The following is a 16,445-nucleotide window of genomic DNA, read 5'->3' as shown; positions in this document are numbered from 1 at the left end:
TAGGGTCAGAGACCACCCTGTGTTCTCCGGGAAAGTGTCAATGTGCAGAGAAAGGAAGGTGGTGTGGGTCACTTCCAGTTTGAGAAACTGCAGGGTTACTTCCACCCCCTGAGAAGCAAGAGGAAAAAAATCCTGTTAACAGGCTTGAGTTTGTTAGTTTATTTATTTTATTATTATTATTATTAAGGTATTATATGTGTACATATTTATAAGGGAGGAAGGCAAAGCTGTAAGAATCCTTTGTTCTGAAGGAAGGTAAGTGTGCCGACGGCCCATCAACTCGTCATCGCTGGACAGGAGGCCCTGAGCGGAGGCATCCCATCAGCTTGTCCCAGGGTCCCTCTCCCCAGAGTCGGGCCAGCCTCCTCCTCCTGAGCCACACACCGAAACTGGAGGCTCCGAGTGGCCTCCCACCTCTGGAGGGTCCAGGCAGGAAAGCAACAATGAGCCAATGTTTAGCTCAGGAAACAAAAGGCCCTTTGATAGGACCCTGGCCTTGTTAACCTTGTCCCTCTGCAAACAAGCTGGGATTCCATTCAGGGAAAGCAGGAGCAGGAAGTGCATTTGTGAGGAAGTCCTTGTTCTCCAGACGCAGGTGGCTGTACCTAGCGTGGGGCTGACTTTGGACCCTGGCCTGCATATCATGCTTCTGCTGCTCCCCTCTGATAAGGCTTTCCTCACACCCAGGAATGTTGCACCTGACCTGAAAGAGATAGGATTGGGGCCAGGTAACCATGTGGAGAGAGAACAGGGCTTGTATCCATGCTACTCTGGGACTAAGACCTGTCCTCTCCAGCATTTCTAGGGGCCTGGCTTCCCCTGTGAAGGGCCAGTTCCTTGCTTCCTCTCCATTATTTCAGCTGATTGCCTTTCCAAGGCAAAATCTAAAAGGGAAAACTAGCAGGTGCTTGTGGCTCCTCAGGGAAGCAGAGGCGCTAAGCAAGCACAGCTGGCTTGAGAGGTGGACGCAGTGAGCTTTGAGGAAACCAGGGCCATCCACCCAGGGATGGGTCCGGGAGAGTCCTGGGTCAGCTGGGGTACCTGCTAGGCCCACCTTCACTATTCTAGAATCGTCCTCCCTGGCACACTCTTTCAAATCCCTCCACAAACTGTAGAATGATCTTTCTTTCTTCCCCCAGGAGATGTTTCTTGGGGTAAAAAGAAGACCCTCTCCCGGACTGATTCGTTTTATCACAAGGAGTGCATGGTGAAGGAACATCCTCAGAGCCCCATGAGCATAGCCTTGGTTTCCTCCTAACTTGGGGAAGGAGAGAAGAATGTTTTCAGGGCTTTGGAGGAAGGGTCAGGTGGCGTTTAGCCAGTTTCAGGACTAGTTGATCAAGAATGACTCTTGGAAGGAGGGCTTGTGCTCACGGATTAGAGTCATTGTTTGGACTATTTGGAGATAGATATAGTCAGTATTTATTTTATGCTGAATTTAGTCCCTGGCCATAGTGTTTGTTTCTTTCGTTTCTTCTGGGGTATCTTTTTCTCCTGTGAGACCTCCTCTTCTGGTTTAAGAACAATCTGCTCTTTTTCAGGAAGCGCCCTCTCAGTATGGCAGGGAGAGCTCTTGTGGGGGTCAATCTGCCCATGAGCTCTGTAAGTTTTACGCCGCATCTTGGGAGCTCTGCTTATCTGGATGTGCTCAGTAACCAGAGAATCTGCATGTAAACCCTTCAGGCCAGCATTACACTCTGCATGTTTAAGTACATGCAGCAAAAATTCAACACTTTTTAAAAAAATATATATATATTTTATTTATTTTTTACAGAAAGGAAGGGGGAGGGATAGAGAGCTAGAAACATCAATGAGAGAGAGACATTGACCAGCTGCCTCCTGCACACCCCCTAACAGGGATGTGTCTGCAACCAAGGTATATGCTCTTGACCGGAATTGAACCTGGACCTTTTGGTCCCCAGACTGATGCTCTATCCACTGAGCCAAACAGGTCCAGGCAAATTCAACACTTTTTTCTGGGCCACCAATCTTGTGTCCAGCCCCACTGTTTGGCCTGTCACACTTACCAACTCCATCCATTATTGTTACGACAAAACGGCACATTGCTTCTATAAAGTGACACCCTTCAGATACTTGGCAGCTTCACAAAGATGCATACCCTTGATGGCCTGGGCAATTTCATGAGTGTTGTTAAAGCAAACATACCACTTCCAACCTTCTGATTTGCATGATTTTGTGGGGTTCTCTGGGGCAAGTGGATAGCGAATGATTTTCAGAGGTCACCTCTAGCCACTTTTGGGAAGAGAAAAGCCATTTGGATTTTATCAGAAAGAGTGGGAGAAACGGCTAGGGTCTTGTGATATTGTAATTTATAATAGGATATATATTTGGTCTTCCACTTGCTCCTGGCGCAGAATTTATCACCTTGGAATTTCCTAAGTGGTAGAGGTGATAAAGGTGACCTTGCTAGGTTAATGAGGTGACTTTTATTTTATTTATTTGTTTGTTTGTTTGTTTATTTATTTTAAAAATATATTTTATTGATTTTTTACAGAGAGGTATAGAGAGTTGGAAATGTCGATGAGAGGGAATAATCGACCAGCTGCCTCCTGCACACCCCCACTGGGGATGTGCCCGCAACCAAGGTACATGCCCTTGACCAGAATCAAACCTGGGACCTTTCAGTCCGTAGACTGACGCTCTATCTACTGAGCAAAACCAGTTTCGGCAATGGGGTGACTTTTAGAATGCCTCTAGATCACCTAGGGAGGGGGAATAGTTGCCAGGTGACTCTACCAAGGGATCAGAGGGTTGGAGCTTCAGTGCCACTGAGCTATCTTCCCGGGAGAGGAGAAGGGATGGAGGTTGAATCAATCACCAATGGCCATGATTTATTAATCAACCCATGTCTGTGTAATAAAGCTGTCATTTACAACAACATAAGAATGAGATTTTGAGAGTTTCCCAGTTGGTGAACACATGGCGGTAAGGGGAGTAGTGTGCCTGGAGAGGAGATGGAAGCTCTTCACCAGTGGTTCTCAACCTTTTTTAATGCTGTGACCCTTTAATACAGTGCCTCGTGTTGTGATGACCCCCAACCATAAAAATTATTTTCATTGGTACTTCATAACTGTAATTTTGCTACTGTTATGAATCATAATATAAATGTCTGTGTTTTCTGATGGTCTTAGGTGACCCTCTAGCAGTTACACCCAACATAGTAAATACCCAACATAGAAACACCTAAAGCAAATATTGATAGAAGTGAAGGGAGAGATCAAAAATAATACAGCCATAATAAGAAACTGTAACATCCCATTGACATCAATGATAAATCTTCCAGACAGAAAATCAACAAGAAAATAGCAACACTAGACCGATGGATTTAATTGATATTTTCAGAGCATTTCAGCCCAAAGCAGCATAATACACATTCATTTCAAGTGCACATGGAACATTTTCCAGGATAAATTATATGCTAAAACACAAAACAAATCTCAATAAATTTAAGAAGATTGAAATCATATCAAGAATTTTCTCTAACTACAACAGTACAGAACTAGAAATCAATTACAAGACAAAACTAAAAAGCACACAAACACATCGAGGCTAAATAACATGTTAGTAAATAATTAATGGATTTACAATGACCACCTTCTTACACCATATACAAGAATAAACCCCATCCCCTAACTGGTTTGGCTCAGTAGACAGAGCGTCAGCCTGCAGACTCAAGGGTCCTAGGTTTGATTCCAGTCAAGAGCATGTACCTTGGTTGTGGGCACATCCCCAGCTGGGAGTGTGCAAGAGGCAGCTGAATCAATGTTTCTCTCTCATCTATATTTCTTCTCCTCTATCCCTCTCCTTTCCTCTCCGTAAAAAATCAATAATATATATATATATATTTAAAAAGAATAAACCCTTAATGGATTGGAGATTTACTAGTAAGTGTAAGACTTAAAACCATAAAACTCCTAGAAGAAAACATAGGCAATAACTCTGACATTTATCTTAGTAAAATTTTTTTTCCTGATATATTTTCTAATGTTGGGGTAGACTTTTCCGAAGAAAATACTGAGCTTATATATGAAGGATCTAAAGACAAAGGGCATCCAGGCAGTGAAAATAGCAGGGGCAAAGGTCCTGAGGTAGGAAAGCATAGAACCTTTTCCACGGAATGTGAGTTTAGCTTGGGGAGCAGTGAGGACAGTGGGGCAAGCTGAGGCTGATGTGGGTTGCTGTAGAGCATGCAGAGCCTAGCCGGCCATGCTGGGGGACTGGACTTGATGCCTAGCAGGGGACCATCGGGAGTCTTAAGCCGGGGGAATGACATGATCAGAGCTGTGTTTTTGAAAGCTCACTCAGATTGCTATGTGAGGAATAGATGAAAGGGAGAAGGAGGAGATTCAGAGAGGGAAACTGAGTTTAAAAAGCACTGATGCCTTGAAAACTCGGGATAAAGACCCAAGGTGGCTGGGCCTGAGAGCTGACTCCAGGGGCGGTGCTTGGAGAGCAGAGGCAGCCTCCAGTCCTGAGCAGCCTCTGCTTCCTAAAGCACATTTATTTGACATTTATTTGACATTTATTTGACCTACAGCCTCCTGTGCTGTCCACGCTTCCTTCTCAATGGGTTAGGGCTCAGATTGGGGGGGGGGGGGGGCAGGAATGCAACCACCACCCCATTCTGAAGTGCAGGCTAAGCCACAAACTGGTTTGAGCCTGTCGGTTCAGAGCTGGCTGCAAGGCAAGACCCACCTGGCCTGGCTCAGAGTGGCCGCTCCGCATTCCTGTGCCCACACTCCCCTGGGGAGGCCAGGGCAGAGCAAGGCCCTCCTCTGCCCCTTCCCACCCAGACAGGTGGCAACGGCCCAGCCCCCACTTGCATAACCTGGGGCTCCGGGCATGGCTCCTGTCTCTTGTTTGGGGCTGGGTGGCTTCTGGAGGCAAGATTAATTGGTAGGTTCTGGATCAGAGATGGAAATAACCAGTTTCTAGTCTGGTAGCCTACTAAGCCCCAATGGTCTATGTACACTTTGGGCATATCCACCACTCAACACTCCAGGCTCAGGCAAATCTCTTACCACTCACTGTTCAGTAGTCTTTTCTCCTGTTGTGAGAAACTGGAGTGACCATTGCCCGGGGCCAAGGGGCTTTTATTTTATTTTATTTTTTAAAATTATATATATATATATATATATATATATATATATATATATATATATATATATAATTTATTTGTTTGTTTGTTTATTTTACAGAGAGGAAGGGAGAGGGATAGCTAGAAACATCGATAGGAGAGAAACATTGATCCGCTGCCTCCTGCACACCTCCCACTGGGGATGTGCCCGCAACCAAGGTACATGCTCTTGACCGGAATCAAACCTGGGACCCTTCAGCCCACAGGCCAACGCTCTATCCACTGAGCCAAACTGGTTAGGGCAGGACTTTGATTTTAGACCTCTGCTCTGTCACCAACACAGACAAGTAACACAACTTCTCTGGGCTTCGTTTTCTTCAACTAGAAAATAAGAAAATGCTTCCCCGTGTGGTATATACCTCACTGAGGAGAAAGATCAGAGTGAAGGTACTTAGAAAAGTTTGAATCACAACTCCGTGTAGAAGTATTAATAATGATATGAATGGCAACAACAAGAGCAGTAATAATAACTTTGTCCTCATCTGTGGCTGCCAAAGCACTGAGAATCTTTTAATAAAACTCCAACCACCCTGTCTAGTTTGGCTCAATGGATAGAGTGTCAGTCTGCAGACTGAAGGGTCCCAGGTTTGATTCTAGTCAAGGGCATTTACCTGGGTTGTGGGCACAGCTCCAGTAGGGGGTGGGCAGGAGGCAGCTGATAGATGTTTCTCACTCATCAATGTTTCTCTCTATCCCTCTCCCTTCCTCTCTATAAAAAAATCAATAAAATACATACATACATATATATATATATATAATAAAATTCCAACCAAAGGCTGAGGCTGCCCTCCTGGCCCTCATATGCCACACTCAAGGCTAGGACAGCCCCTCTCACACTGATGCTACGCCAGGTCAGGGCAGCTTCCCCTGGCACTGAGCATGAAGGCTAGACCACCTCTCTCTTAGCTGAGACACCGTTATCCTGAAGCCACGTCTGGCTAAAGTAAGTGACAAAAGGTGGCAGGTTCACTCTTGGTCGGGGCACATACCCAGCTTGTGGCTTTGTTCCCCTGCAAGGGCCTGTGAGATACAACCAATGGATGTTTCTCTCTCTCTTTTTTTCTCAAAAGTTTAAAAATAAAAAAAAAAGTAAGTACAAAGGTCGGGAGGGCCAGGCGGGGGAGATCTTTATCAGATCAGAAATGGCAGTTGTACTGCCCCAGGCAGGATTGAAACTCCTCTTAAAATGGAGACAATGTGGTGCCCGGAGACCCGGTAAAGGAGAGAACGAAAGCCAACTGGAGAATAAATTACAAAGCAGGGACCTGTGCCTTCCGAGTCCTAACCTCCCACTTCCCCACCAGGAGGCCCCTCTCTCCCAAGGCTTTTCATGAGCTTTCCCAACCTGACACCTTCCACCACTGCCCGGCCCTCCCTGGCACTGCAGGAAAGCTCACGACGACGTTAAGCCAAAGGAATGAATCCCTAAGAACCCACATATCTACGTTCAAGCATAAGCAGCCAAGACCACCAGGCACAAACCTGTCGTCTGACAAAATAGCATTGATAGACTCAGTGCACTGGTGGGGGGGGGGGGGGGGCATTCCAAAGGAACTTCAGAATGAGACTCAACAAGAGGGAAGAGCCTAAGGCGTAAGTTCCTGCTGAACGTGTTTGAGGAAAGTCTTGGGGAAGTGGGGTTCAGTTCTGAGTTCCTTGCCATTTCCGATGCAGGGTTAAGATACAGGGATCTAATGAGGGATTGGATGCTGTCATGAGTAGAGGGCCATTAGCAGTTGTGTCTCCCCAGTAATAGATGGGTAGAGCAGAGCAGCCTGGGAATATCCCTGGTGAGAAAGCTGTGCTCACTTGGAAGGAGGCTCTTTTGCAGCATGCCTTTGAGAGAAGCAATGTTTTTGTTAATTTTGCAGCTGGTTTTGTCCGTGTTGGTCCTCTCAACCTGCTTAAGGGCCAGGCTGCTTTTTTATTTCTCATTCTGAGCTGATTGTCACTCTTTCACTTTGTGACGGAGTTGAGAGTCTTCCACCTGCCTCTTTGATGATAGGACCACAGGTGGTATGTCTATCTACCTGTCACCTATCTATCTGTGTCACATGATGATTAGATGGTTAGGGACATGGCCCCTGCATGGGGCTGCCTGGCTCCACCACTTTCTTATCTCTTAGGTTTTTGGCAAGATATTAATCATCCCGTCTCTCAGTTTCCTCATCTGTAAAGTAGGGGAAAGACATAAGAGCACTTGCCTCACAGGATCATTGGGGAGATTAATAAAAGAATGCAGGCGACATTCTCAGACCAGTGCCTGGCCCTTAGTTAGTGTTCCATAGACAGGAGTTCTTTTTCTTCGTTTTTTTTTTTTTTAATTTTGAAGGTAACCTAACTTCTGATTAAAGATGACAGATTTATTACACACATTTTCTTCTGTCCCTTCAGATAATAATAGAATCCTCTAAGTAACAATAAAGAATGGAAATGTATGAACTCTGAGCAATGAAGAGACCAGTAGAGAGGTTTTCAGCAGATGAGAGAAGTTAATAAATATGAGTGTGGGGGTGGGGGGTGGGGGAGGGGATGAGACCGATGGAGGAGTAACAAGGGTGAAGCTTTGAGCAGAACCAGGGCCTGGAGAGAGTGACTGGGGGTGACAGAGAGTGACAGGGGCCCCCAAGTTCTGCAGAGCCCAGCGGACTTGGGTCTAGGAAGTGCCCCGTGAAGTGAAGTCAAGGATGAGGCATGGGCTTGAAAGAAGGGATTTGCTGAAACCCTGCTGCCCAAAGCTGGAAACATACAGGAAGGAGCCAGCACCAACCTCCCAGGGCAATAAAAGAGCAACCCCAAACCCCAAACAAACAAGACACCCAAGCAAAAACAAGGGAGGGCCTTTTCCCTTGAAAAATGGAATAGTCCCAGAGAAAATATACTCTCAAAGTGGCATTTAGATGTCCCCCCTCCCCCATCCCGTGTAACCACTGACTCCCCAGCTCCCCAGACCAAAGCAAGGTGAGTGCAAGCTCCCAGAACTCCCAGCGTCATGCTTTCAAATATGTAGAGACAGCCAAGGACAAACAGATATCTTAGAGGGGGCACTGGGGGTGGGTGGTGGTGGGAGGATTGTAAACAAATGGATAATTTAACAGGAAGGAAATTTGTAAAATATTGAAGTGAATACCCTCAGCAATATTTAGTACATCCATTAAAAAAAAAAAAAAAAAAAAAAAGGCCACAAACTAAACGCTAAGTGTAAGGATAGGAAAAAAGGATTTAATTCTTAGAAATTGGGAAATATATACATGGATGAGTATGTATATCTACATAGATAGATGACATATACATAGATCTGAGATACACAGAGAGTTGAAGCTCACTTTAAAGGATGATGTGTTCTGTTAAAGTAATACCACGAGCACCCACTTACCTGCCCCCGGGCTTCAGGAGAGTGTTAGCGGCTCCTCTGACATCTCTGTGGCCCTCTGTGACCCTCTCCCCCACTCCCCTGAAGGTGACCGCCAGCCCACATTTTGATGATGCCCTTGCTTTTCTTTGTGTTATCCATATATGTATCTGTCCCTAAGCCATGTATTGTTTCATATTCTTTCTTTTTTTTTCTTTTTAAAATATATTTTTATTGATTTCAGAGAGGAAAGGAGAGGGAGAGAGAGAAAGAGAGAGAGAGAGAGAGAGAGAGAGAGAGAGAGAGAGAGAGAGAGAGAGAGAGAAATATCAATGATGAGAGAGAATCATTGATCGGCTGCCTCCTGCACATCCCCTACCTGGGATGGAGGGACACCTTGACCGAAATTGAACCTGGGATCCTTCAGTCTGCAGGCCGACCCCCTATCCACTAAGCCAAACTGGCTAGGGCTTGTTTTCTTTATTTTTGACCTCTGTATAAATAAAACCAATCTTTATGATTTTTCTGGATATAATTTGTATAACATAAAATTCACTTTGTTAAAGATCACCACTCAATGGGTGTGATTTTTTAAGAATATGTTTTTATTTATTTTAGAAAGACGAGAAGAGAGAGAGAGGAACATTGATGAGAGAGAAACATTTACTCCCTGTGGCTTAACTGGAGGGAAGAAGCCAGGTGGAGACTGACGGGAGACCAGGTGGGCAGCACAGGAACTAGAGGGAATCTGCATTATTAGAGGTAAAATAATCTAACGTTTTTCACAAACAACTTGGCTGGTATTTATATACAGCAAATATAAAGGAAATATGTGTTTTTCCCCCCAAGTTACCCATATTCTCTCCTCACCATCACATCATTTAGCTTAATGTCGCCTTATAGCTTTGCACGAACACATGGGTAATGTTGACATGGTTATAATGAAGTCCCGTGTGCCATTCTGGGGCTCTGTTTGCTTCTCTTAGCATTTTGTGGTGGGCTTTTGGACACATTCACCGATGAGTGTGTATGTTTACTGTGGTTTGTGCTGCTGTCATTTATATCTGAGGCTGTGGTGCAGCAGAACCAAATAATAAAACCATCAAATAATGGGCTTTTAATTTCAAAAGCTGAGGCGCAGGCCAAAGACAAACACATCAAAGGCAGATAAACAGCCAGAACCAGTTTTTCTGACCTCAGAAATGTGATAGAGTGCGCTGAGCTGGGCAGGGCTGCGGAGGCAGAAGAAGGGTGCCTGTGATACTCTCCCCCCCACCCCACCCCTACCACCACCACAGGGTCTTCTGGGGAAGGCCCCACCATCTTCCTGAGATGAGCCTGCAGGAGTGACGGGTGTGGAACAGCAGCGGCTCTAGGTCCAGCTGAGACATGAGGCCCCAACCAACATCTCTCGGCCTGGAGGCGTTTGATGATAAGTTGACCCTTGAACAACGAGGGCTTAGGAAGGCTGTCCCCACACAATCAAAAGTCTGCGTATACCTTTTGACTCCCCCAAAACTTCAGTGGGCTCTCAGTATCTGTGGGGGATTGGTTCTGGGTCCCTGCTGGATATCAAAATCCACGAGTGCTTGGGGCAGCACAGTGCCATCGGCCCTCCGCATCCCTGGATTCCCAACTGCAGGTCAGAAATTCTGTTTTCCATCTGAGGCCGGTTGAATCTGCAGATTCGCAGCCCACAGAGGCGGAGGACCAATTATATTCTTACTGAAAACGTTCAAAAAGAGGGATCCCTTACCCTTTAGGACAGCTTGGATGGACCTGGAAAATGCCAAGTGAAATAAGCCAAACTGAGAAAGGCAAATATCACATGATCTCATTTATTTGTGGAATCTAATGAACAAAATGAATTGCCCAAGAAAATAAGATCAGAAGCAGGGAGGCATGGAACAGGCTGACAAACCTCGATGCGGGCTTGGGAGAATGAAAAGCGATAAACCACAGGACTTATCTACTTACATGCCCAGCAATGGACATGAGCCATAGGGTAGTGAAGACCTGGTGGCGAGCTTCTTCCTTAGAAGACCTAGAGAAAGGGGGTGGGAGGGAACCAGAAGCACACAAAGAACTGACTGAAGAGCTCACTGCGAAGCCAAAACAAGAGGGTCTCATGATCTCACACATCTAGGGGAAATAATGAACAGCATAAACTGATTAACAAAAACAGACCCAGGGAAAGAGAAGCATCCATCAGACTATCAAATCTCAGAGGGAACGTAGGGGAAGGTGGGGGGAAGATCAACCAAAAAACTTGTGTGCATACATATAAGCCTAACGAGTGGCCATGGACAACAGGAGCATGGGGGCTTATGTAGGGAGGGGTTTGGGACGGGAATGGGGGGATGATGACAATTAGGTGATACCATAATCAATGAAAATAATAATAATAATAATAAATAATAATAAAAACACAAGAGAAACAAGACTGGAAAGAAGTTCGTCTCTCCCGGCCACAGAGCACCCAAGTCAGAGAAAAAAGGAGAGCCCAGGCCTGGTGCGTAGGACATGACGGTTCGGGAGCTTGGCTTTGAGATGAAGGCACAGCCCTTGAACGGTGGAAATAGAAAAGGATGGGCAGGACCAGAAGCAGCTCAAGAGCCTGGAGGCTAAAGGACTCTGAAAAATTCCTAGAAAGGACAAGGATGAAAATATGTCAGCGGATGACTTAAGCAATGGCTTCGGATTGGATAAGGATGAGAGGTGTTTGCTCTCCTACTGAGACGGGAAGATGAATGTCAAGGAAGAGCAAAGCAGGGAAGCCAGCGATGGGCAGAACGAGGAGGAAGGGGTGAGAACTGGGGTGAGGTGGGTGAGGGGGACACAGAGGACAGTGGCGGCTCAGAGAGCCTGTCGGACCTGGAACCTAAGGAAGGCAGGAGGAGGAGAGGGAGAGGGAGGCCTCGGAAGAGCAGCAGCAGACTCCTGGGAAAAGGCCAGCAAGTGAGGGTCAGGTGGCTCAAGGAGCCACCAGGACTGAGCTGCCCTATTTGTTGGCAGCTCCTGGATCCCATAGGGAACAGAGATCTTTATTGTCAGGAAAACCGATGGAAGAGCAGCTTTTGGTGGTAGAGAAAATTTGGAAATATAACCACCCAAGTCTTGCAGCAGGAAACAAGGCAACCATAGAAAGCTGGCCAGCTTCCTTTTGGAATGTGTTGGAGATTTGGCTACAGATGATCGCCCCCTCCCCCTACCCCCAACTCCCAGACCTCAGGGTAATTGATAAGTTGGGTGCTCAGTTCTATACGTGTTGCCAAATGTTTCCTACAGTTTGTCCTCCGAGATGCCATGCCGGAGATGGAAGGGGTGATGGAGGAGAAAGCCCCGGAAACATTTCCAGGGTTGGGCGCGCTCCTATATTTAAATGCTGGCTTCAGCCTGGACTTCTGGTTCCCATGCGGCTCCTGCTCTGGTGTGCATGGCCAGCTGCTCGCACAGTGCCCTGTCCAGTGCCTCCAAGAGGCCGTGGGGGATCTATTGGTGTGCTGTGTGCGCCTGGACCACGTGTCTCTGTCTCAGAGGTTCAAGCCCAGCTGATTAATTTTCTTCTTGGGGTTCTTTACATAGCAGCTCCACAGAAGCCAAGCCAAGCTTACGCTCTGGTGCACCCTTTCAAAGCCCGTCGGAAGAGCTGGGAGTTGCTCCTGGTGTGCGAGGAGGAGGCCATGGCACCATGGCCCAGGAGAAACCTCTCCCTGCAGCAGCTTGTGGACTGGAGGCCCAGCCGCGGCTGTCTGGTTCAGGTAAAAAGCCATGTGCTCATGTATGTTGTGTGGCCATTTTCCCATGGCATGGTGAGGCCCCTTGAAACCCTCCTGACACCGCATCTGGCCCACTGCAGAGCTCCCACAGCTGTCTGTAAACTAAGGAACAGAAAAGGAAAACCAAAGGAAGTGCTATCAGCCTGGGATCTGAGAGCAAAGCCAGCCAGTGCCACTAGCACTTGGCACCCCCTGCTGGTCAAGTCCTCAATTTTGGAACAAAATAGGGAAGCAGGAAGGAGGAGCAAGGGAAAGACTGATCTGCGAACACATCTGTGTAGTTAAAGGAGCAGTCCCAGGAATCATCACACAAAAACAGCTCCCGGCTGGGATGCAGCTCTCAGAAGTCATGGAATGGATTCGGAAAGAAAGGAACCGCAAAATAGTTTGGCTACACAGGAAGGTGAATGGCCGGCTCTGAAGAAGGAAAAGTTCAAAAAACAAATTGTTTTATAAATTAAAAAAAAATCATTCCCCTTATGTGAACAATTCTGATTGTTTCTATTTACACCTGCTGTCCCACCACAATGATTAAAAGTGCCCCCTTTCACTTTAAAAAGTGTCCTAGTCTGAGTAACATTACATCAGTCATGGCGTCTTTCTACCACAAGGTGACAGCATCTTCTCACAGTTGAAAAAGGACTGCAGCCGAAGCCGGTTTGGCTTAGTGGTAGAGCTTCGGTCTGCAGACTGAAAGGTCCCAGGTTCAATTCCAGTCAAGGGCATGTACATTGGTTGCGGGCACATCCCCGCTAGGGGGTGTGCAGAAGGCAGCTGGTCGATATTTCTCTCTCATCGATGTTTCTAGATCTCTATCCCTCTTCCTTCCTCTCTGTAAAAAAATCAATTATATATATATATATATATATATATATATATATATATATATATATATGTATATATATATATATATATATTATTATTTATTTATTTTTTTTTTAAAGAAAAGAAAAAGGACTGCGGCTTGTGGACGGTTCCAGTAGATCTGTGGCTGAGAAAGGGGCCCTGGGGTAACCCAGTACAGCTCTGGAAATAAAGCTAACACAGTGAGGGTGCCTTTAAATGCAAGGATCTGTGGGGGGTCACCTGGTCCAGCCCCTGCCGTGGGACAGATGGCACAACCATACTGGCAGCTGTGAGAAGCTGGCCTCTCTCAGCTCCTAAATTCAGATTTGTTTCTAGCATTTTCTGGGACACCCTGCTCCCAGCAGCTTCTGTGGTCGGAAGGCACAGACTGCTCAGGTGTGTGAGACTGTTTTCCAGGTGATACTTTGTCAGCTCTTTTCTCTTTGTTGCCCTGTTATTGGGTTGAATTTTGTCCCTAAAAACATGGGGAGATGAATGTGAGCTGAAGTCTTAGACAACATGCCCCTATGTTCTAGGTCACAGTGGTCGGCAAACTCATTAGTCAACAGAGCCAACTATCAACAGCACAACGATTGAAATTTCTTCTGAGAGTCAAATTTTTTAAACTTAAACTTCTTCTAATGCCACTTCTTCAACATAGACTTGCCCAGGCCGTGGTATTTTGTGGAACAGCCACATTCAAGGGGCCAAAGAGCTGCATGTGGCTCGCGAGCCGCAGTTTGCCGACCATGGTTCTAGGAAATGAGCTAGGGTTTCTGTACCCTGTGCTTCAACCAGCCGTGTGTGTGGACATAAACCACAGCCCTCTCCTGTCGCCTCAGGAATGCCCGTTGGGTTTGGAGGGGTGTTAAGGATGCTGGCTTGCAATCTTCACAATCAGCCACATGATGGCGGAGGTTGTCAAGCCTGCTAAGTGCCATTAGACAGCAGTCTTCTGTCATCTACAAGGGAATAAGTTCAAGACACCCCGTGGATGCGTGACACCACAGAGGGTATCAAACTCTCTCTACATAACGTATTTTGCTACCCATCCATACTTATGATAAAGCTTCATTTATAAAGTAGGTACAGTCAGAGATTAACAATAATTAATAATATAGTAGAACGTTTATAACAACATACTAGATTAAGAGTTATGTGAATGGGGTCTCTCTCTTTCTCTCTCTCGTCTCTCTCTGAAAACCTCTTACCGTACTGTACTCACCCTTCTTCATTTTGTCATAATGTGAGATGACACAATACCTAGGTGATGAGATAAAGTGAGGTGAGTGACGTAGACATGTCACATAGCATTAGGCTACTGTGAGGGTAACCTGAACAAGCACTTTGATACCTCGACAGCCCATGTAGGAACCACGATGGCAGATACTAGGTGACTATTGGGAGAGAGTGTCTGCTGCGTGGAGATGCTGGACACAGGGACGATTCGAGATAGAGCAGGACAACGCAAGATTTCATCACACTTTTTGGAGTGGTGCACAATTTAAAAGGTGTGAATTGACCCAGCTGGTGTGGCTCAGTGGTTGAGCATTGATCCATGAATCAGGACACATGCCCAGGTTATGCGCTGGATCCCCAGTGGGGGGCGTGTAGGAGGCAGCCAATTAATGATTCTCTCTCATCATTGGTGTTTCTATCTTTCTCTCCCTCAACCTTCCCCTCTGAGATCAATATATATATATATATATATTTAAAAGTATAAATTGTTTATTTCTGAAATTTTCCACTTCATTTTTTTTAGACCACAATTGACTGCAGGCAACTGAACCTCACAAAGTGAAATCATAGGGGGGAGGGCAACTCTGAAATATATTTATTTGTGCTGTACAAATACTTCCTTTTATTATCATTTGGAAGAGTGGTAAATGTCAGAGTTACATTCTTCTAGGACCGTGGTCAGAAAACTGCGGCTCTCGAGCCACATGCGGCTCTTTGGCCCCTTGAGTGTGGCTCTTTCACAAAATACCATGGCCTGGGCAAGTCTATTTTGAAGAAGTGGCGTTAGAAGAAGTTTAAGTTTAAAAAATTTGACTCTCAAAAGAAATTTCAACGTTGTACTCTGTTGACTAATGAGTTTGCTGACCACTGTTCTAGGAGTTTCTAAATAAATGATCAAGACTTGTAGGACTTGTAGTAACCCAAGAGTCTTTAGACAGCGTTTTCTTCTGCATTCGGTATTCTGACCAGAGCTTTGGTGAGGAATTGTGAAGAGGGGTGTGTCACTCCCGCAAATAACAAGGGTAGAAAAAAGCTCAAATGTATGGGCAGAGTAAGCAGGAAACGTTGCAATGATGTATAAGGAGGAATGTAAGCCTTGAGTGCCAGCCACATCGATGCTTAACACATCTCTGTACATTGTTCTTAATTATTCACCGGGAAAAGGATCAATATAAACAATGTGGACTGTTTATACCATAAAGGGCTTTAATTGCATTGGTTAGTTCTGCTTGCTGATTTTTACCCTTATGTGTCCATTTAGCAGGTAAAATCTTTTGCTAAAACTGGGATGGGGAGTGGATAAAGCTCTTTCCAAATCTGACATTTGGTCTAAGTATTACTTAGTCGTTTCCTGGAGCCTGAGGTCACAGTGTAATGAGCCTTGGTAAAGAGGCCACCTAGCCCTGGCTGGTTTAACTCAGTGGATAGAGCATCGGCCCTGGGACTGAAAGGTGCCAGGTTCGATTCCAGTCAAGGGCATGTACCTTGGTTGCAGGCTTGAGCCATGTGTGGGAGATAACCAATTGAAGTGTCTCTCTCACATGGATGTTTCTGTCTCCCATTCCTTCTATTCTTTCTAAAAATCAGTGAAAAATGTCCTTGGGTGAGGGTTAAAAATAAATAAAAACAAAACAGAGGCCACGTGTGGCTTTGTGCTGGGCAAGATGCAGCCCCAGGAGAAGAAGCCCTTAAAGCTCCAGGCTCGGGGACACGGCCCTGGAAACTGGCCCAGTGCTTTACAGCTAACTAGCCTTTACCGTATTCTTCAAAGTGTCCAAAAGTAAACATAATGGAAAGACAGCCTCAAGGATGTAAAATGACCACATTGTTTATAAGATAATACACATTTGATAAATACTTATTTTAATATACAAAATCAACTCAGGCATATCCCTAGTTGATTTCTTTTTAATCTTTCAAAATGCCAAAATAACAAAATGGCAAAAGAACAAAAAAACGTAAGAAAGTGGCAGACTTCTGAACAGAGGAACGCCTTCAGAAGGACTTTTAAAAAATATATATTTCTGTTGATTTCAAAGAGGACGGGAGAGGGAGAGAGAGAAACATCAAC

At 45.6% G+C, this 16,445-nt stretch overlaps 1 protein-coding gene and 1 pseudogene across 1 annotated transcript in view; both read left to right on the top strand.

Moving 5' to 3' along the window:
- Window positions 1–8,831, top strand: part of CUNH1orf116 (chromosome unknown C1orf116 homolog) — a 28,996-nt gene extending 20,165 nt beyond the window's left edge. Inside the window, exon 4 of the transcript XR_004988726.1 lies at window positions 8,783–8,831. The gene's annotated coding sequence lies outside the window, so the exon portion shown is untranslated. The remainder of the gene's footprint in view (window positions 1–8,782) is intronic.
- Window positions 8,832–10,812: 1,981 nt separating this feature from the next.
- On the top strand, window positions 10,813–12,554 carry LOC118721671 (annotated as a pseudogene).
- The last annotated feature ends 3,891 nt before the right edge of the window (window positions 12,555–16,445 follow it).

Source organism: Pipistrellus kuhlii, unplaced genomic scaffold (assembly GCF_014108245.1).
Source record: "Pipistrellus kuhlii isolate mPipKuh1 unplaced genomic scaffold, mPipKuh1.p scaffold_m20_p_18, whole genome shotgun sequence".
NCBI classification, from domain to species: domain Eukaryota; kingdom Metazoa; phylum Chordata; class Mammalia; order Chiroptera; family Vespertilionidae; genus Pipistrellus; species Pipistrellus kuhlii.
The sequence above is the reverse complement of the archived record's forward strand: the minus strand, read 5'-3'. Positions and strand labels throughout refer to the sequence as shown.